At 30.3% G+C, this 24,269-nt stretch overlaps 1 protein-coding gene across 1 annotated transcript in view; it reads left to right on the top strand.

The window, feature by feature from the left end:
* LOC148230293 (neuroligin-1-like) overlaps window positions 1–24,269 on the top strand; it is a 119,704-nt gene that overhangs the window by 23,142 nt on the left and 72,293 nt on the right. The gene's annotated exons all lie outside the window — the stretch shown is intronic.

Here is a 24,269-nt window from a genome sequence, read left to right on the forward strand (position 1 = left end):
GTTGTCGGTGAAAGATCCTAAGAGGTCTTTTAGGTGGCGTGTCAGTGGGTGTATAGCTAAGGTTTAAGGTACAAATGTTCTTTTATCTCACACACAACTTACACAATAGTTTAAGTATCAAATGAATAAATTTATAATTTTAACAATTAAATATATTCGAAAAAATCATAATTTAAAACATAAAAAGTTGAGGGTCCGGTATCTACACACTCACTAGCTGCGGTACCTCACGACAGTGAGATACCGACAGCCAGTAGTTATTTAATTTGACACAACATATTTCGGTTCAAAATACTTTTAACATAATATTACATAGCAGCTCATTTGAAAAAAAAAATATTAAAATAACTAAGCTAATTATTATTTTTTTAGATAATCTTATCAACCTCAATCGACCCTTAACAATGGCATATCGACCACTTTAGATACTCATAATATACACCCACACACTGCTCTCCTTTAAGGCACTTAACCAGATAACGCACAATAGTGGAACCGTGTTAATTAATACAATACCTTAATTGGTCAAAGTTTCCAGGGGTATCTTGCGCATAGCCCCGGGCGCACGAATCTAAGGGGTGACTGACGAATTAGGAAATTGGAATAATCACAGACGAAAAGAGAGAGAGAGAGAGAGAGAATTTTGGCGAACGAATGGGGCGTAATGAATTGACTTTGATAACCGGCCCCGGGCGCTTATCAGTGGGCGCGGTCCTAGGGCGCACGCAATCACGATTATGTACATTATGCAGGCAACGGTGCCTCAATTAGCGCGCAGCGTGATGCCGTTTCGGAAACAAACTGCCGGCTGCGGTGCGATAAATGTTGGGGAGTTGTATTGTAGAGGTAGAGTGAGCAGTGGAACGTTTTGAGTGATTTTATTATTTCATAACTTGACTTTTGTAGAATTAGTTAACATTAAGCATCAAAATCATTCGTTACAAACATAAATCAGAGAAAAATTATAAATTTACTGTAAATTAGCATTTCTCTAAACCTTTGCCTAATTTTCTTAATGGTGTACATCAGATTTAAACTATTTATAAAGCTAGTTTTGCGTTATTGTTATTATTTTAAATATATTAATTTATTTAAATTAAATTAGGACCATCGTGATCCAATGCGTCACGATAGTAAAATAACAATACACATAATATATTATACAATATACATTTTTAAGGAACATAACGAATTATATTTGAAAAGTAAAAAGTTATTTTAGTGACCTTATATTTTTATTAAATTATTTAAAATTATCGTTAACATGTTTATTGAAAATATGTTATGTTATTTGTAAGTACAGTTTATTATAAAAAAACTGTAGATGGCTATCCTTTATTACTGATCAATTTAGTTAAAAATATTAGGAAATCATAAGGCATTTATCAATAGACGAATTTTATGAAAAATTGTTTGAAGTGCTCGAAAATATTTTTTATAAAAATATTGGAAACTGCTCGCGTTGGGTGCCGAATAAAATGCACAAGTTGGAATTAAAAAACTTATATTATGACTATATTGAAAAATATATTTATATATTCTTTAAAGGTTTTATAAGTATCTCATAAAATAAAACGCTTTCATGTTTATTTTCTAAATTTCTCTCGCTAATTTGATTTAAAAGCATTCCCAGCGAAAAGGGTTATAATGTAATGAAAATTGTAACCGCGTACTTCTTTGGTTAGCGTATTATTAGTTTTGCCACAAAGTGAGCGCCTGTTAAATACCGGCAACCACTTATTGAACAATCCACATATTGTTTCGGGAGAGAGTTTTTTTTCGTTTTTAGAGGAAGTTTTCAAAATTGGAAAATGTTTGGTAAATACCGGAACGCGACCTTCCGGGAATTTCGTATGCTACAAAAGCATATATTATTTATCTTGATCCTGTTTACAGGGTTGTCAATCGTATGCGGGCACTCACTCTTTGAGAGCAAAATATATTTTTAATAAATATAATATATAAATAAATAATTAAATATTTTTTCTTATTAATATTTTTTTTTTAAAAATCCCAAACTATATGAATTTTTCAGTTCACATAGTTCTTTTTATCATTTTATTATACTTTAACGACTTTCTCGCGATTGGGTTTAAACTTATATTTTAATTAACAAACTTTCTTATTAGTAATCAAATTTTATTATCGACTTCAATTAATCACATTGTTGAATCCTTTAAATTTGATTAAGGACTTATAGTTAAAGTATATCTACAAATCGCTGCTCGTCTCAAATTTTAAGTTAAGCTTCCAGCTTCTGTCTGGTGATTGATTAGCTTAAATTAAATACAAATATTAAAGTTAAAAAACTATTTATCTGCAAAAGCCTGAGGAAGTAAACCGGAAATATTTCTTTGAAGTTAAATATTGGCTTAAGCTCCCATGATCTGTCTTTTACAGAGATTTTTTTACTATTTCCTTTTATTGTTTCTTAAAAGTAAAATACTATATTTTGCGTATTGATGATTTTTTACTTGTAGTTTAAAATTTACTGAATATGTTATGTTATTAAACTTTCAGTATGCTTTCACTATAGATTATTGCATTGGTTTGATTCTTAATAAGCAATTAAGATATGTCGAATATCATAATAACTTTTAGCGTATTTTGTTATCACCGCGTTGTATTGTCTGTAAAATGCTAACATTTTGCGGCATTGATTTTATTTAATCGTTTTCTTTAGTAGAGTGAATTTTAGATAGATTTTTTGAAAAAAAGTTTGATAATTTAAACTGAAATAAAATCTTAAAAAATAAATCTAGTAAAGATATCAGATAGTTTAATGTCCTGATACAAAATTATAGTAATTAAAAAAATAAAAATAAAAAAAGAGGTTCAAAGATATTTGGTGCAAGAACGCGGCGAAAGAACGACGGCCGATCGCGATACATTGACGACCGGCCCCATATCATTCATTCAGTTTAATAGCATGTAATTATTTTAAAACATATACTAAATTGTATATGTAAATTATAATATATTTTGTGATCACAATCGCTGCTGTAGTTTTAAGCAAATTTTCATAAAACTTTTCTTAAAAAGTGAGCTTACAAATATCTTAAATATAAAGTTTTTCATGCCTTTTTTTTAAAATGGCTATTAATTCTAATAATAAAAATATTGCTGAAATATAAAAGGATTTTTTATTATCTTATTCTTTCGGTCTCTGCTCAAAATTTTTTTTACTTTTAATATGAATTTTGTTATTGCTTGGATCTATTATTAAGTGATTCCGTTAATCAAATTATTATATTTGCATTTGTGAATTTTGTACTTTATCCTCTGTCGTCAACGTATTTTATCTGTTATTTATGCTCTTTTATATAGCTTCATATATTAAAGTGAATAATGTGAAAGCCCAATTCGAGCAGTATTTTTAATTCTAAAAAAGGGGCATTTAAACTGCATTATCAGATATTTAATAATGAGAAAAATACTAGAGTATGTTTTGCGTACTGAGACTTTTCAAGATAAGGACGTTGCGGAATCCGCCCTCGTTATGCATCAACCTTAATGCATATAAAATAATTTATGAGGCGATTTTCATAAAGCAAATACGATATTTATCATAAAGGTAAATACAGTTTTAAATATGTAAAATATTATTTATCGTCACATTTAGGTTAGATCTTTTTGTTGATTTATAATGCTTGCTACCACTGATATATTTTTATCACATTTTATATTAGGCGTAAATTGAAATATATATTTTTTCAGGTTTAATTTTATATTTGAGCGGAAAATCTAATTTGGAAGGCACACGTGTAGTTTTTTGAATCGCTGTAATACGTTCGAACAAAGAGTTCGAACGTTCTTCTTTCAGTCCATTCATCCAGATGTATGTGCTTCAATTCAATTTCGCTCAATCCGAGTCGATATATAAAGGCACGATTCTATTAGTTCTTTCTCTTACATATATTGGGTGTGTGTAAAAAAGTTTCACCATAAAGGGAAAACTTGAACGGTTGATCTTGTATAAACGCGATGGTAAAAATGTGTATAAGCCATAGCGAATACTAACATGATTATGTATATATTAAATAATAATAACTAGTTTTTGTAGGTGATGACTAATACATCAAAATCATTGTTGATTGTTATAGTTTCAGAGATATTGGAATTAGAGTTTAATGAAAATTTAATTCCGATCAAAAATCACAGATAATGTTCTCATAGATCTTTTTAATCACACAGTTGAATACAGTGATACTTATTTAAATACGCAGTGATTTCAGTCTAACGTCTCACTACCTATTAAGTGGTTGTTGATTGTGTTTACTCCGTTGTAACGCGTTTTATGTTGCAACGAAAAATTTTCAATAAATTTTGTTACTTTTTATCGCACCCGGTAATTATTTTCAATATACAATATCTTTTAAGATGTTTTAAATACACTGTTTGTAAGATTGCGACATAAAATTGACCACGAGAGAAGCATTCATCTCTTAGGTCTTTGTGACATATTTATTGTAATGCCTCGTAATGTTTTTATCCTTCACATAAAATGGTTTATATTTAATCCTTTGACTCAATACCAGTATTTTATTATTAAAAAAATGGTCCAAATTACGTTATATGAAAAATGAAAATAAAAAGCATAAAAAGTTTAACGATTTATCCAACGACATGCTCGTCGCGTTCGTTTACATATTCAGTCCTGAGAGGCTCAGAGTGCGGCGCTATTTCTGGAGAGTAGGTACATACAATATGTAGGCTTCGAATTTTGCAGACAATGATCCCCGGTCTGGGGTCTAATTTTGTACAGTCGACGCCAAAGGTCAGCGGGCAAAATTCAGAGCAAACATACCTACGTACAACAAATGGGACGGAAGAACGGGCACAAAGCAAAAAATAAATAAATAAAAGAAGACTTCAAAGCGACGCTTTTGGCTCAATTTGAATTAATTTCGTACACGCTGTATTAAAAATGTATAATTGAGTGGGCGTTGTAAATATACTCGTAATTGTCGGCTCTTGTCAAATTCAGAATTTTTTTTGATAATACTGGTCGAGAAAATTTCAGCCTTTTTGATTCCTAAGGGTAAGCGTCTTTAATAATATAACCCTGTGCTGCGTCAACTTATATTTTTGATGATGCAAAAACGGTTATAATATAAACATGCCAATGCACAAGAATTTTAAACTTTGTTTTTGCCTAAAAGGCAAAGTCTCTATAACCATTTGAAATTATATGATGAGTCAATATTATTTTCATTTTAAATATAGTTTTATTTATCAAAATAAAACCAAATGTCTATGAACTCATTAATAATATTTATTTTACTTAATTGAGTTAGAGGTAGGATAAAATCATATACCTTTTAATTAGAGTCGATGTAATTGTACATGAGATTCACGTGACTTTAAAAATATTCTTAATGAGGTAAAGTATTTTTAATACCTAATATTTACGACCTAGCTAAATTTTTATTAACCCTCACGACGGTAAACTGAATCTGTGATGATTAATCGGAATTATAAATATATATTAATCCTTAATTTCTATGGAAATTGAAGGCACCTAAGTCAATATGAAATTTGAGTCCAGGTCTTTGATGTTAATATTCAACGACATATATTACTCGGTCTTATAAAAATGTTCCTGCCGTTTTAGTATGACTTAACTCTTGTTTATTTAAAGTTAAAAGTGAAGTAGATTTTCTGTAGCATGTTGATGTACATTATTAGGAAGAAGTTCATTATGGAAATAAATGCATTAAACTTTTTTAAATAATTTTAAATACTATTAAATATTCGAGGAAGTCCATCTAGTTTTAGGGTCAATGCAATGATTTGAGGGTGGAAACAGATTATATGTTATTGTCTAATACATATTTAGATGATTAAAAATTCGTTCAAATTGGCAATAATTTTTTGCATATTTTAAAAGTTATTTAAATCTTGTTTTTTAATGATTCTGACATTTGCTGGTTCTAAAACAAAACACATACAATCTTAAAATCATTTTTTTTATTGTACATATGTATGTACATATATGTTTATTAATTAAATTAATTATTTCTGTGGCAAAAAGTTGCTATATAATATAAACATATTATTTTATAGCAAAAATTATTTTGTGTTTAAATAATAATTATTTAACTTAAAAAAATTTATAATATAAAATAAAGGTACCTGGAATGTCACATCACAAACCCGAGAATTTTAATGCCCTATTAAAAATGTTGACCACATGAGAGGTTGGGTTCAAACTCTCATAAAACCAAACGCCAACATATTCGGTACAATTTTCCATTTTGACAAAATTTATTATACATTAATATAACCCACTCTGTGACTCTGTAGGTCAAAAATCAGTGTAATGATTCATGTTAATATCATATATGTACATATATAACTGAAAATTGTTTCGAAAATTTCTGAATAATTAAATGTCACTTCACTTGTACGATCAGGGGCGGTCAAACAGCGGTCTTCGCACATTATGCCAAAAATAAATCGTAAAATTAATATCTGGCCTGTGTACACATTTCGACGCCAATTAAACAACAGACCGCACGTCCGCTTCCAAACAATTTGTATCCTTCGACGAGGTATCCTCGTTTCGTTCCCAATTGTTGTTTTCCCCAAACGAATATTCCCAAAAGCGAAAAATCGATTTTAAAGAAAAATGAACCGATCCGGACGTTAATATCACCGTTCCGTGTTTTCCGCTGTGCGCAATTTTCCGCGAAATTTTCCAAAGGGCCGTAATTTATCGCCCGAAGGGGGCATTAGTAAAAAAGCATTCTTTTGCACGTATGAGGAACTCAAACAAGATTCGTGCGTATGAACGAATATGCTGAACCTTATTTTGTTGGTATAAAAACAAATAAGATTATGTACTACATTTAATCAAAGTCTTATAATGATTGTTGAAGACCGTCAACCGCAAGACTAAGCCATCAATCAATTGAGATTTTTAGGCTCAAGCTGAACTTCTTTGCCGTTGACAGACATTGAAATTCTTTTGAATGTGTCTACTCTTCCAAGGATATAAACCTAGTTGACAATTTACGTCGGATGGCTTAAATGTCATTTGTTTCTCAATGCATTGTGAAACGTGCAACATGATTATTTTATTTTTAATGGATCTGCTCAGCGACTTGTTATAAAAATGCTGTAAAAGTTGCGTGGCCTATTTTTTAATCAATAATCAACATTATTATATGAGTGTGTATATTGTCAATAATTCATATTTTCCGACTTTTTGGTGTTTATGGCCTCAGATTAAAAATAGTTTTAAACGATTTTATCAATTAGATTTGTGATGGTTCGTTCACTGTAATAATTTAAGTTGTGATAATGAAAATGCAATTTAACTTATTTTAAGTGCAAAAACATTTATTTAATATAAATTGTATAAACATATATTATATATAAAAAATAATTATTATTAATGTATTTATTGCGCAGTGTTCGAGAAGCACAGATGATGAGGAGTGTTGTATAGATTCTTAACCTCTTTTAATGTTGCCCAAAATCCAAGCTATTTTGTATGAATATATTTAATTTAATAATTAAATGATTATGGACAATTTTTTGTTGAATTTTATCTGATTTTCTTTATATAAAATTGACGCATTTACAACCACAACTTTTAAGCTCCCAAAGAAAAGCTTACGTCACCATTTTAATGTTTTCTTTACGAAACAGTATGAAGAAGTATAATGGTCTGCTCCATCGATAGCTGCTATATATTTTGTATAAATTAAGACCACCTCTTGTTTAACGATGTCTTTTTCTATTCTTTTGACAATCTGAGATTCCTTAGAATGCCAATTGCTTAGCATTGTGTCTACTCTCTTATTTTTCCAAACAAGAATCGTAACATTATCACTTCCATACGCTATTACTAAGCTTTGTTTTAATTTTGGCTTTTTGATGACTGTTGGCAAATGTTTTTTATTCGTCATAATTGTTTCTGTTAAATGTACATTTAACTTGAGCAATTTATCAGAAAGCGGCAGGCTATTATAAAATCGGTCAGTGTATAAGGGCGTTTTTCTGGGCCTGATTTGATTCCTGATTTCATTTTGAAGTTTCGCTGCTCCTCTAAAACGTATTTTTGATCTAATTTGTAAGACAACATCATTTTCTGATCTATGGAAATACACAAATGTCACCTCTATTCATAAAAAGAGTGTCAGATTGTGTATAAAGAACTATAGATCAACTGCAGTGTTGTCTGCTCCTGCTAAATTGTTTGAAATAATTATTCATAGATGTCTTTAAACACTTTCAGCAAGTTCTACGGTTACTAACATTCTGTCTTTCACCAAAACGGTGACAAAATCTCTCGATGCGGGAATTTAAGTAAATGTCGTATATACAGTTTTTGAAAAGGCCTTCGACAAGGTTTGTCACGGCTTATTATTAAAATTGAACCTTGGTTGCTCGGATGATTTAAGTCGGTTATTCTCGAATTACTTGAGCGATCGTAGATAGTTTATAACCTATGACGGCCGATTGTCGAAAAAATATTTCACTCAAGGGTCCAACCTGGGTCCTCTGCTCTTTATGTTGTTTATTAATGACATGAATACGGCAGTTACAAATTCAAGTTTTTTTAAAATTGTAATCTGTTGCGGACTCCTTCTGTCTACAGAGTAATTTAGAATTTCTTGAAAATGGGCTTCTTTCAACCGTCTGCCCTTTAGTGTGCCATACTGTGTCATTTTCTCGATCCCGTTCGCCAACAGTTTATTCCTATGATCTCGGTGTTAAAATTTTGGCTAGAGAAACTTGCACTAAAGATCTCAAAATCATTTTTCAGAGCAAGTAAAGGTTCTCTCTACACATACACGACGTCTGTAATAAATCTTGTAAGATGCTCGACTTTGTTATGAGGAGCACCTTTCTTTGCGTTATTTGCGTCCTTTATGACACTTTAGTTTGTAGCATTCTTAAATCAGGATCTCTATACAAATATTACCTTTTAGTAGAAAAGATTTTAAGATACCCTTTCAAAATGACATTTGGGTATTATCCGTTTTTATATCCCAGTGCATTTCTATTAGGAGCGTTGGGATACAATTCGCTAAGTTGTATGTCGCTAAGCATTTATTAAAATTACTGAAGGGTGCTGTCGACAATCCAGATATTCTCGAGGAATTCCAGTTTTGGGTTCCAGAATCACAATCGCGTTCTTTTTTTATAGTAGTTGGGGCTAGGACCTCCTCACTTGCTGACTTGCATATGGCTGTGGCCATCCGGCTCCTTAATACGCTGTCATTACACATTGACTTGTTTAATGTAAGCTACGAGAGGCTGGTCCAGTTCGTATCATTTAATTTTGATATTTTATTATTTTTATACGGTATGAAAATATTTAGCAAACCTGTCGGCAATTTATTGTTCCAACTCATCGATGACAGCAAGGAATTAACGAATTTCCAGAATTTTCCTAAATAAAAAATTAACGATTTTTTACAATACGTAATATATGATAGAACTTTACTCGCGATCTATGAGTACGAAATTCTTCGTAGATGAGGGTTTCCCGTTTGTTTTCAGATTTTATCAATAACATATTTCTTTTTAAGAACTCCAATTATCTTTTTAAAAAAAACATATTGGATAAATTCTGTTAGTCGTTCGATATCTTCTGGAGAAACATTCGTAAAATAAACATAAATTATTCCATTATATGCACTGAGAGCCGTGGTACCCAAAATCCACGTCCCTAAATTTCAATCCATGCAGTATATTCTTATGTACTTTTTCATTTATAAATGGGCGTGAATTTAGTTGTATGAACCTGATGCTAATTGCAAAGTCATTGCAATTAGCATGATGAATTCGGATTTTTTCGCTATAGAGTGGATTTTGAGACACAAAAAATCGCAAAAGGGATCCTACGCAATTAAATAACTCTTGTGCGAATCTAAATGGACTTTTTTATCAAGTGATATTTAAAAGTGACAAATCGATGTTTCTCGCTATGTAGGTGAAGGTGGCGCAGGTGGTGATGCATGTAGATGATTCTCAGGGTTCTTGTGGCTGCGTGCGGCTAGTGTCAGGTGCGATATTTATGTCTGTCGGTGAGGGCGCATAGCTGGTTCCTCCGGATAACTGCTGGTAGATCGACTGTGTCGCTGGCTCTCTGCTGTCTCCGGCCGTCTCTTGTCTGATGCTTCAGTCGTCTCGTATCTCAGACCGTCTGCCCTCTCCTCATCGGAGTCCGGACTTATATCCTTTGGGAAGATGCACGCTAGCTGGCCAATCGCGATTGTGCATTGATCTCTTAGGCAATCGCTGCAGTCGCTTCTTGGAACTCGAGAAATCGGATGTTGCATTTACGAAAGTAAGTTTTTCGCTTGTCCAGACTTTTGAATTCTTCGGAAAGGGTTTGCGATGTGGGGATTTATTGCGTCGTCCGTATCGTTTTGTCACAAAAGCGATTCTGTTAACGACTCGTGTTGTGTGGTCAAAAGAAATCCCTCTCATTGTTAATTAATGAACGTTTTTGGTCACGGTCAGCAACAATGAGACAATCACCTTTTTAAATCTGGACCTATTTGTGTGGTCGCTAGATTATTTTTTGTAAAATTTCACACAAACTTTAAGATGGACATGTGCAAGTTTTCATGATTTTATAATTTGAAATTAAGGAAAAGAGTCTGCAAATATAAAATAAAAGGCAACGCCAGCTGTGGAATGCAAAATATAAAAAAATGCAAATAGAGGTCCGCTTCATTAAAGTTACGCGACTGCCATTTGATTACTTCCGTGATTTTAACGGAAGCAAAAATGCTGAACGTACGTGACAAGAATGCTCTGTACTCGGCCGAGCTTTTGTTCTCACTCCGGCAGGGACCGCCGCGATTAAGATATATGGCCGCAGTAAGACACGCCGAGCCGAGCGTGTAATGGATGCTTCTGTATTTATCACGCAAACAAATTATTTTGTGCGAACGTAAAAATGCCACGCTGGGATATTTATTCTTTCGGATATATCACCCACGAACATCTCGCCGGAGGGTATATGATATGTAATGAGACAATTCCTATGTACAAACAACAAGGTCAGGTTTCTACCAATATAGCATTGTTAATGGAAAATTTTATTCTGTAGAAATTGTTGAGATAGGTCAAGGTCGGAAAGATAAATAAAATAAATAAAAAACAAATAGAATCAGCATGCCATAAAATATTTATTTTTAATGTTTTTTTTTTTATAATTTGATCTATTATAAAATTAATGTATGTAATTATAAACAATTTTATTTTATCTTACTCTTGAATTTTAATTATCTGGTCTTCGTTAAAATTGATCATTTCATTTAGGTAGGCTTCTTAAGATCTGCCATGTTATCATATCGTGAAAATAAAAATAAATATCAGCTTCAAATATATTAAAATATATTAAGTAAATTGATTGAATATACATTTACGAGATATACGCATCTCAAATATATATTATTAAAAGATGACAAAGGCGAGCTATCCAAAATAAACAAAATTTGCCTTGTTCTGCGTATTTTATGATTATACGGTTTTTTCTTATTATTCTGTATTTTTACAAGATTTTTTTATTATTGCATAACCCGAGTTGCTAATTTTAAACATGGAAATTTTAATACTTAGCTCATTGAGAATTATATTATGTTTTTTTTAGCATTGTGTTTATTTAAAATACATATTTTGTGCATCATTCGTTTATTAATCCTATTGTATTTCTATTCAATTGAATTTTTGTGTTTCAGTAAAATTGAATTTTGTTGAGTGAAACTAGTCTACATTGAATAACTTTTTTAATATTGTAATATTACAATAAATTTTGCATCAAATGATACATTTATAAAGATTAGGAAAGAGAGCGGATACCAGTATTAAATAAAGAGGCAATAAAAAAACATAGTAACGAACAAAATTCAATTTTTTAATCAGATGCCACCTGAATCTTGTATAGTATACGACGAAAATCGAAACATAATCGAGACTAGTGAAGCCTCTGATGTTAATGCATTTGTAGAAAATTAAATTGAAAATGCAGAGTCAATATCGAAATTTATGTTAATCACCATTAAGAAATGTTATTTTAGAAACTTTGAATATATTGTGAAATATGAAGTAGATTATCGATTTTGACAATTTAAAATTATAAAATGTGTTTTATTTATTTTAAATTTAAATATAAATAGGTAAATTAGTACTGATATGATTTGAAGCATACTTCTATTGTATTTTAAAAGCGACACAGTGACATTAAAATCAGCTTTGAAGTTTTTGAGCGGTCCTTTAATATTTCGATATATGTATATACCTGCACGAGTATTTACCTTATCGCTCTTAAATGTCCAATGCAGGTTGAAATTACAAAATTAAATTTTATCGTAAACGAGACAGTCCTTTGTGATTCACAGCAGCAATATGATGCTTTTCAACGCGATCGTGTAATAAAACTAAGCGCATATTAAAAATTATGCAGCGTATAAATTATGTGCTGCGATATCGTCATAACTTCGTGCGCAAATCCAATCACGCGAACAAACGGCACTAAAACTATTTTCTTTTATGATAACAGCCCTGTAATTGATTTTGCTTGCCACGCGATTGATTGGCGCCACCGTCGCCACTTTTATTTCTTCATTACTTATTGCTGAAGCGAATTCTTTTATTGCTTTCACGCTACACTTTTATCGACTGTTGTTTGTGCGATTTATGTATAAATGAATAGCAAAGTAACTTAATAATATCAAAAGTCATTCAATCTATAATACTAAAACATCACATTTTTGTTCTTTCAATAATGATTATCTATTTTAATTTTATCAAAAGTATCATTATAAATGTTTTTTTAAAGCTTTAAAGACCCGTGATAGTGTGTGTAGGTTTTTATTCATTAAAACCATACACTTCGCAGCGATTGCTTCCTGGTATCCGCTTTAACGCATTCCTTCAGAGGACAGCTTTACTTCCATTTGCATGACCTTACATTACTCCTATCGCAGACGAGTTACTCAAACCGTCCATGTCTCTAAATTATTAAGTATGATCACTGGCGACAGTTCTATTTTTTGCATAAGATTTGTACTTGATTGCTGTCTAGTTTTTACCTGTTTATTTATCCTTAATATAGCTTTATAACATTTTATTTTAAGGTAAGATCTGAAACAGCCGAGTTTTTTGAACATCTGAATCAGATGATATTATAGCTCGTCTCTTTATTTTTGATTAAGCATTCTAATTTCTCAGTGTTCTTAATTTTATTAAAAAATAAGAACTTTAATTTTTATTTCTCGATTTTATCGAAAATTCTCAAGAAATTTTAATAGTTTTTTTAATATATGTGTAAATAATATAGTATTATATACAGGCTTTGTTATATTAATGGGGCACCCGTATATATTTAGTGAATCCTAAAAAATCTTAAAAAATATAAATGAAAAACCGATTGAAGTTGCTTAAAGTGTTAACGTTAAGTTTATACTAGACCCATCCTTAGCTTTAATTACAGTTGCAACCCTTTTTCGCATACTGTCAAATAATGACTTGCATGTTAAATGAGACTATTTTTATTATTCCATCTGCAATTTATCTCGCAGCGCAATTTTGGATTTGCAATTGTGTAGTGCTCTATATGATTTAGGTCTGGTGACTGTAGGTCATTTTAAAAGCGTCAAACAATTTTACGCATACTAACTACTAATTTTTTTGCGAAGTATTGCACGGAGCGTTATCGTGCTAGTGTGATCTGTGCTTAGAAATATTTTCCAGTAAAAATTCATTGAAGTGAATTTCAGCATTGAAATATAAATGTCACTATTCCTACTACACTCGCAAGTGTACAAGTGTTCTACCCCTGCTGCTGCCATGCAACTACAAATCATTACGCTTCCGCCACTATATTTTACTTAGGGTTTATATGATTATTATGATTTTCTTATATTAAAAAATATTAGTTTAAAATAACCAAATGACTTTTGCCTAATTTTCAGATGTCCAATCTCGGTGTTAAATTTTTTTTTTATCATTTAATAAACTATATTATAGGGCATATTATTGCACATTATTCATCAAATTCATTTTTAAAATAACATATACAATTAAAAGTATAATCGGCTATTTTTGATGAGAAAAACAGCTTTATGAAAAGATTCCATAAATTTTTGCAATCTGCAAATTCCCGCGCAGAGAAGCTATTTCTTATTTTATTGTTATTATAGTTCTTAGATTACCAAAGCAATGATAGGCCAATTAGAGAAGTTAATATAATTGTAAACAATAAAATACTTCTGCCCTTTATTAAAAAACTTCTGCAGAAAAATTAAAAAAAATGCAGCAGTATTTATAATAAAAAACATATTTAATTTTCAATACGAAAAAGCTTAATGAAAGTGGTCAAAAAATAAGAATTTTAAATTCGGATTTTTGTGAGAAATCTTGAGAGGAAACGCTAGTTTGTATGAGCCAGTGTGTACAGCGACTTTGCAGAGATGTCTCTTTGCTCTTGACTTTTAATCATTAACTCCTGACTGCTAAAAGTACTTATGTTTTAAAAGCAAATATGCAATGAAAAAAGAGTTAATAACGTAACATAACCTAACACACCATAACATACTTTTCCATAGCCTAACCTAACATAACTTAGCATAGCACTTGAAAGAAGCGAAATCGTTAGATAGCATTACTTTTTAACGTACCGTATATCCACAGACTATTAGGATTTTTCTCTATATTTTTTCAGTACTTAGTACTTAGTTTGTATTACAATAACTTTTAACACAAATCATTTGGAGTATCGTACCGTTTTTTAACCGTTCTAATGCCACGCGCCTCATGCGAGGCTCAGTCACTACACGTTTGTAAAGCTTAGAGTTACATACAGTGCATATACAAAATCTGTTACTTGCGCTACGAAATAATATATTAAGAGTATTTAGGTATATAGTCCTTAAAAAATATTACCGCTTAAATAGTTGTCGTAATAATGCTTCTTTTTAACGTCGCAAGGGTTGCTACCTACTATTTACGTCTTTCTATAATATAAGCGAAATTTTTAATAACAAATAATAATTGCTGTAAGACTTGACTGAAAATATTTTTGTTTCTCAAAGACTAAAATAAAGTCATTATGGGGTGTCTTTCCAGTTCACGTTTGTAATATAATACTTCTTGATACAATTTTACGTGTTAGATAATAGGGTGACGTGCAAAAAATTTCGAAAATTTGTTTTAATGCTGGATTATATTTTTACTTTGTATAAAAATGGTTATTTGCTAATAAAACAAAAAATATTTTAATATTGTTTTGCTGTGACAGATCTAGCATTTCGATTTTTAACAGCTTCAATTGGTATCTAATAGCACTGAAAACAGTGTTTGTAAGCTTTTTTGGGTTATAAGAGTCCTTGATAAGTCATTAACAGTCACTTGACAAATATTTTATTTCAATTCTAAAAATAAATGGCATTGAGGTTTCTTAGTATGAAATATATCGTGGCATTAAAACGGTTAAGCGCTTGTTTTGTGTTGTTATTGTATAATCACTTTAGTGAAAATCTCACACCTGTAACAAAATACCCACTATTCATAACGATGCTACTTTTGAATTAATGAGATACTGCGTTTATGAAGCAGTAATGAGAGACTTCTCATGTGCATATAAATGCGTCTCTAGTCCTTTAAACTTTCACATTCCCTATCATTAAAAGTTACACTGTTATTTAAAGTTATATAAGGGTTTTAACCACCTGCAAAATTAATTCAAAAGTCATTCATACAAAAAGTATTTTGAACAGATAAAAATAAATACAATGAAAGAAAGTTTGGGAAAATATATCTCAGGGCTTAAGAATATGGTTAGTAATTGTTATAATACCCGTCCAAAGACGTTAGCTACTTGTAATATTCCATTAAATACTGAAAAAAAACAGACAATGCGTTCTACAAAATTTGAATCTAAGGAGTCAAAGCACGAGTTCAGTATCATTACAATATAATATCCCACACGACAATAATTCAATTTGATACTCCAGCGAAACCTCATTGACATTTAAAACTAGCTATTTTGACTCCACTATTTAAAAACAGCAGTTAAATTTGTATATAGTATATGTGGTATTTTAAATTTGTTAAATAAAATAAACTATTACTAGTTTTTCCAATGGAAATTTTAGCTGCAAAGTCATTTGCCTTTAAACTGAATTTTTCTGAGCTTGAAAAAGTATTATTTTATTTAAGAAACCTATTTTTTCACAAACGGTTACAAAACTTCATCACAAAGTAAACTCTACTGTTTATGAATTATTAGCATAAGTTTATTCCTTTAATTGTAAATGAAGAAGTGGTTCAATTGATCAATTAATCTACAGGGATATAGTTTCTTATAACTTAAAGTACATATTAAAGTACATATTAAGGTAAATATTTAATATAAGTATTTTATTTTTCAGTTTATGTTACAATTTAATTATTTATAATATTAGTCCATGAGCTTGAAAAAAAACTACATTACTTTAATATAAAATTTTTTACATAGATGTTGCTTTCAATATTATATGAGCATTTTACATTTCAATTTTATTATATTAGTTTATTTAAAGTCTTACATTATTCATAAATATTGATCAAAAGTAAGACTTACATTCTTAACGCTATATGACCTTTATCTAAAGTTTACAGTTTAAGCCACTGGGGTAACGTAATCGTAGTTTCCTGTGTGAATTGAATTCAAATAATGAAATCCATCTGTATGTTTTCGCAATGTGTTCAAGCACGAGCCTCTGCTTATATATTCTACGCGTTTCTCTTAAAAAAACAAAATAAAATTAGAAAGTACCATCGTGGAGTCGATCCCCGTAGGATTCGGAAAAAAACTACCTGCTCCATCGTAAAAAAACGGGTTTCCCCTTTCCCATTTTCCGAACTTCTTTGTTAGCATTCGTCATTTGACTAAGCGAACTTTTCATTTGATCAGTGACGCCGATGGAATAAACGATGTCGATCAAATTTAAAGCAAAGGGGCAAATTTGATGAGAACTAAGACCCGAGAGAATAAGGCGCCATGACATTATCCCGGCCCTGTGGAAGACGTTTACTTTTTTGTTCGTCGACCAGCAGCCAAAGATACGGAGAAGAAAACTTTGATTCGTTCGGCGAAGTAATTTATTAAGAAATTCAATCGCAGGAGTAAACTTTCGTCAGGTAAAGTTTCACAGTCGAAACTTTTAATGATGTGTGTGATATGGCGATGAAAATTGTAAATTGCAACATTTTGTAATTTGTAAATTTTCCAATATTTTTAGTTGATGTTTGATGTGGCGAAGCTTTTTGAAAGTCAAATGAAACATCCGCTTAAAGTTCGATTTGCTTAATAATGTTGCAAGAAATTTGACGAACAATTTAGTCAACTGTGTACAGCCAGATTATATTTTATGTCCTGTACATATTGTAGTTAATTGAAAACGTTAGAGAATTTATAAAAAAAAGTGGAAAAAAAACATTTATCGAGTCGATAGAGATATACTTGCTATATTACAATTATTAAATAGCGTTAATAAATATTGAAGTAAAATTTGATAAACTTTTCAGTCAGATTTTTCAATCCATTTTCAAATAGGCGATTGTTTGATTGTCGATTATGACGTTGTCTTTTAGCGCTTCTCTCTTGCGTCTTTTGTGAAATGCTAACAATTTTGCGGAATTCTTCAAAATTAAGGGTTTAATTATTAGCCGCTATTTAAATGCACTTTTTTGGTGCTATGTTTGCGAATTTTAAATTAATATTTTTATGTGCCCCAGAATCATAATCAGGTAATATATTCATTATTATTAGGAACAATATTTTTTTTCTTATTAAATTAGATTGCGATATTCGGAGCTAGCCGTTTTTGTTGTTAAATAGTTTCACAGTTTTACCTGTAAATTAAAAAATTGATTTTTTATGAGTATTTAAAATGCAACACTGGTGGTCCTAAAAGTTGAATTGAAAATTGTAGAAAGTTGAACATTTTTTTTTATCTATTGTTGATCGGTTTGATTGCTTTTCTTTGTTGTACAGTATATTTTTTCATAATTCTATATACATATTTTAAAGTAAAAATAAAAATAAGTCTACACACGTCGTTGGCATTAACAAGGTACACATTTTTGGGATTGCGCTGAGTTATAATCTCAACGTGACGTATCCAAGAATGCCCGAAGCATGGCGCATTCACATTACGGTAGATTTTCCGGTCTGGTGGTTTACCTTCGCTTCCTTCCTTCCGCTTTTAATTAAACCGTACACACATACATGTCAAACTCTCGACAAAGAACCAGACAGTTGTCATCTTTGTTATTTCACCATTTTCGTTACGCATACCGAGTGTACAATTACCGCGTTTCACGCAGAGATAGCAGGTAGTAAAGTTTAAGGGATGAACGTGATAATGATTTCATTAAAAAAATATTAGGTTTGCTGATGTACAGTTAAAGCTAATGATATATATCTTACAATGAGATTTTTATCATATGTAAGATGAAAAGTTTTAAAGATGATTTTAAGACTGTTAATCAATAGATATATTCAAGTCTATATTTTATTTTAAATGTGACATACAATTAAATCAATATTTTTTTTAAAAACATTATTTTATGGTTTATTCAAAGGTTTTATAGTTATGCATAAAATAACATAAAATCAGGGCTCGCTTTTTTTGTCAATACAGTAATTTTTTTAATAGTTACATTTTTTTTATTATATAAGAGATGAATGATTCTTTTATGCGAAATATAATTTCACGTTCATCATTTATAAATACAACATGAAATAAGTTAGGAATCTTATATACATTTATATATGTATATACGCCGATACTTTTTATATGCAAAACCATTATTTGAGCGACATAAAAATTCTAAGGTGGCATTTTGAAAGTTTCGACTATGATGTAAGAATTCTACTGCTTCCTTAATAAAAAATAAAGGGGTCTGCTCTTTAGCGGACGGACCGGAAATGTTCGCAGAAGAGTACACTTCCATTACTATAAAACTTGAAACACTTTGTGTAAATCCGCTCTCGACGAAAAGGCATGGCGACGTACTTGGAAAACTCTTTTGGCGCTCACTTTGCTTCACTCTCCTTTGACATGTATTACCGTTACGTGTTAAATGAATCGAATCAAGTGACAGTTTGATACTTACGAACTTATCAAATAATTCACACAATAGTGCTTCAAAGTTTTTTAATGTATTTGTGAATTGTCTTAAAAATATCCAAGCTTGAAATAAATTATTCTTCATATAACTGATTCAAATTTTTCAAAGCCTTTCTTTAGTCGTGATCATGATAGAAACACCACTGTCAAAATATGTAATTTTAATCATGAAATATGTATCAGTTTAAATTGTAATTATTTTTCATGATATTGAAGAGATTTTTACTATACTAAATCCATACATAAGTATTTTTATTTTGTGATCCAATGTAATTCTATTACTGTCTTAAATAAAAAAAAAGTTTTCAATATGTAAATCTATCTAATTTGTGCGACCTTTTCCAAATGGAATTTATAGCACTGAAATTAGAAACTAGTGTTTTACATAGTGACTCAAGTTTTACACTATTTATAAAAAAGTTATTATTTTAAATTTGAGCTACAGAAAGATCGTAGAGAAATCTTATTTTTATATCTTACTAAAAATTGCTATAATATCACATTGATTATGCTAAATTGTATACAATGTATTGACTCCTTTTGCTATAACAACAAAAAATAAAATAAACATTTCTAGATTAAAATATTGATTTAGATTTAACCACTTAAACGCTAGCGACTGATAATTTTTTTCGAGTAAAATGCTGATCAAATGCACAGTAATGCACCTCATAAAAAAGCATTGACTACTTTTTTACTATAAATTTTCAAAATTCTGTTTTTTCTTTTGTAATGCTTTAGAATAGATCTAGATCCATATTACGCAAATTTAGAAAACCATCTAGAAACACGTTATGCAGTTGAGGGCGCTTTCGAGTAAAATGCACAGTAATGCACCTCATAAAAGACCGTTAGGGAAGATTTAAAATCAACCCACTCACCCACTCGATTTCAGTCCATACCTAACAGTAAATTTTACAATAAATCAAAATATACACAATTTCCAAACGATCATCCGAATACATTCTGGTCGCTCACGCATTCCTCCGCATTCGTAATTATGCTATTTTTTATTTACATTTAACTTTATCATTGGCGCAGGGTGATAATTATCGTCTGGCACCAATGTCAAGTATTTATATGCAATTATTTACATTTGTATAAATTAAATCTAATTTGTCACCAAAATTATTATTGATTCAAATTAAAATAATACTTATGTCAATATTGGCGCCAAAGTTCGTAGATAAATTAAAATCGTCAAAGATGATACACTTTTTCCGCAAAACATATGCAAGTAGTTAGCAATAATAAGTCTTTCTCAGCAAATGTAAAATAATAAAAAATCAAAAATACTTTATATAACCGTCTAACCTTTTATATTATTATATAATATTATATTCCATGATGTTTTTTATATTTCTTTTTTCATTCTGAAACTATCCAAGGATAAATTGCCGCCATTGAAGAAAAGCCACTCGCTGTTCACAGCGATGAACTGTTCAGTACGTGCTCAGATATGTGAATGTGGCAAAAGCGAAAAATTTTAAAGAATGGGCTACATATAAAAGCACCACTTTGCATATTTAGTTATGGGTTTAATATAAATTATTATAAAATTACAACATTATTAAAATATAATATATTTTCTTTGTTAATATTAGGTAAAGGGAATTAAGTTAATGTCTGCGATTGTTTCGTTAACCGTACATCCTAGATTTACACAGCTTTCTAATTTGTATTGTATGTTTTTCAGAGAATTTCTAAGCTATTTAGTGTGATAAAGTTTGGTTAACCTAACAATAGGAAAACTTTCACACTATTGATAATTCAGACAATACACTTTCATGCGCTAATCCTCTCTTAGTCCCTTATTTCTAGCATTAGCTCAAGACTAACGTCGACTTCAAGTTTAACCATCGAGAGCGAAAACAGTTATTACAAAAATCAATCCATATAAGGGTGAAATGTGTGATTTTGTACAGCTGTCTATAGGCATATACAATACAAATAATACTTTTTATTCGATTCAATCAAAAACTCATTCACCCCAACAACACTTTATAACCAATAAAAATCGCCGTAAAGTAACATTTTTAATATCGCTCTGAAAGTTACACAGCATTCGATTTTTATTACACTAGCCGTCGGCAGCGCTTAATTGTGTCGTTTTCTGCAGAAATTGTTTGATGTGTTTTTTTTTCTTAGTTCAATTTTCCCATTATTCGGACTCAAAGTTAATCGGCCTTTTTTATTACATCATTCGTTCTCTCTCTCTTTGCTTACAGTCTCGAATATGATAATTTAACACTAGACGATCGTGGGACCAAAATTTGTCTGTTTTAAATTGTAAAATGTAAATTAGAACCTGAAGTATGAGACGAAATTCGGCATCACTTCATCTCATAAGACGTGACAAGAGTGTTGAAATATAATATATATATATAATATGATGAATATGCAAAATCATAGACGAGCGTCTCAGATTTCACAGACTTTCTTAGGTGCTAATCAAATGAGTTTTATTTTCTTTGCCATCGTAACAACTCTCATTTTAATAATTTTAACAACACAGTAAAAAATAACAAGGTTGATATACCTTCAGACAAAAGCTTTAAAATGCAATTTATTGCCGAACATATTTTACTGTTTTTGTTTTAGAATTGTATATATGCTTTGAGTAAAAATTCATTCTATTCTTCATGAAACATTAAAGACTCCCATGCGATTATTTTTACTCGCCTGTCGTAAAAAATATCAATATAAACGGTAAATTTATGACTCTTTCTCTCTAGGTAGCCCACGTGAGTTAAATATATAATGCTTTTAAAATATTTAAACATCTAGTTTCTTAAAAATTCTGGATAAAAAGGAATATAACCGTCTAAGATGAAAGAAAGGCGTAAAATGTGATTATAGATTGTCCTAGATATTAAATAAGAAAGTTGCTTTATTATCCTATGTCTATATGTCTACGCTTGTTTGTTAACCTTATTCAAACTCGATTTGAAAAAGCTTTGAATTTTTATGCGCAAAACTCTCGAAAAACAATATGAAGGCGAGTTCCTTAATAAAATATTGTTTTAATTTTTTTAAGGAATTTTCCTCGACGCAAAGTTTTTCCACATGAATTGCTTAAAATATTACGGCCATTACCGGCCGGAAAGTTTTCCACGACTCCATCGTAGGAATATCTTTCGGTTTGTTTGGCATTCGAATATCGGTTTAATCCTGGGTATTAATCACCGGCTAAATTTATCTTCTGCCATGCGCCGATTAATAACTGTAATAAATTCCCCAGCCCTCCCTTATTTGTTGTACCAACTTCCGCTTCAAGTATGTCACTTAATATCAAAGTATCATGGCGGTGGAGAGTTGAGCATACCGGTGGTTGCTTATGACAAAAATAAAACTTGCTTCTTCGTTGTTGTTGTTGTTACCGAGAATCCTTAGCACTTTTGTTGTTATTGGGAAATGATAACATTGCCAGTCGAAGTTGTGATAACTGCTTATTTGAACGCTGTGTAGATGTGTCAATTTGTATTACGACTTTAAACTTGTTTGTAACGATTATATTACGTACTAGTATTTGTACACAAGGCAAAAATTTTAGAAATAGAGTTACATGTTGACTGAAAAAATCCTGAAATGTATGTTGTTTTTTGCGTCAGTCTAGCTTTGGCCGTCTATTTTTTTACATATGGGTTGATGCACATTTAAAATTAAATTGAGATGCAAAATTTAGATTGGGAATATTCCTATTAAATATATTCGGCAAAACACTTGTGAAATGATAGCCGGTTCATTAAAAAATAGTTTAAGAAATTTATCAAAAACTGTCCTAGATGTGAGAGTATATAAAAAATCATAAGAGCTTCTGGATCTTAAATCTAAGTTGCCTTTTCTAGATCATTAAATTGAAACAATCTTAGTATCGTGGTTATCCTAAGATCAACTAGCGAAACTACCCTTCAAGCCCGTAAAAAAGTTATGTTGTGTGTATGATGGAATTTTAAAAGGATTGTAATGAAACTATTATTCATAGCCAAACAATAAAAGCAAGCTTAAATTGTGATTAACTAGGTCGTTAGCACAAAAAAAGATAGAAAAACTTACACTTGTCAACGAAAGTCGAAAATCAAGGAACTCGACTAAAGAATTTTATCTCATCCACCTTATTCTCCAAACCTTGCTTCTTTAACAACCATTGATTTTGATCAGTGCAACACATAACGTGTTTCTAGATGCTTTTCTAAATTTGCGTAATATGGATCAAGATCTATTCTAAAGCATTACAAAAGAAAAAACAGAATTTTGAAAATTTATAGTAAAAAAGTAGTCGTTGCTTTTTTATATTTTTAAATAAATTATTAAATAATAATATAGAAGTTTATAATCATATCGAAAAAATAATATATTTATGCCGTTATAGGCAGCATGAAAATAAAATAAAAATATGTAATGTAAAATTAAATGGTTTAATAGAAATATTTTTTTATTTTATTTTATTTTATTCACAAGAGTCTTTCACATTTTCTCTTAAATGAAATAATGCCAAAGTACTTTACTTTATATTATAATTTTATAATGTTCTAAATGTTATTTTATATGATTAGGTTATTATATTCTTGAGCAGTATAATATTCGATATATAATACTAATAAAATAATTTATAAACTGCGCCATTAACACATCTAAAAGATGTTTTATTTAAAATATAAACATATATAATACAAGCATTTAAAAGTAGCCTTTTTTTAAATTAAATCCCAAATCAGGCTTGGATAAATATTAGATTAGCGCTCTGTCCAATGGAAGGAAAATAAGAAAAAGGGAAAATAGCCATCGGGTAAACTAAATTAGTGAAATTGTGAGAATTAATTGAATTAAGCTAAGCGAGGTAATGGCGAAGCGAAAAAAATCTTAAAGGAAGATTTTCGTCGGAGAGTTTTTTTTCTTAATACAGGATGATTTGTTAAAAGCTTACAATTTAAAAAACTTTATTGAAACTTTAAAATTAAAACATTAAAGAAGTTAGGAACAAATTTTAATTTATTTTAATTCAAACTTCGTATTGAATCAACCTGTATAAACAAAAACATTAAGATATAAAAGTCATTCGGCGTAAATTAAATAAAGTAATAAATACGCATAAAAATAATGGAAAAGTTTTGTTTGACGTTG

This window comes from Plectrocnemia conspersa, unplaced genomic scaffold, assembly GCF_051122295.1.
Source record: "Plectrocnemia conspersa isolate PC_06_02 unplaced genomic scaffold, ASM5112229v1 ptg000010l, whole genome shotgun sequence".
Lineage (NCBI taxonomy): Eukaryota > Metazoa > Arthropoda > Insecta > Trichoptera > Polycentropodidae > Plectrocnemia > Plectrocnemia conspersa.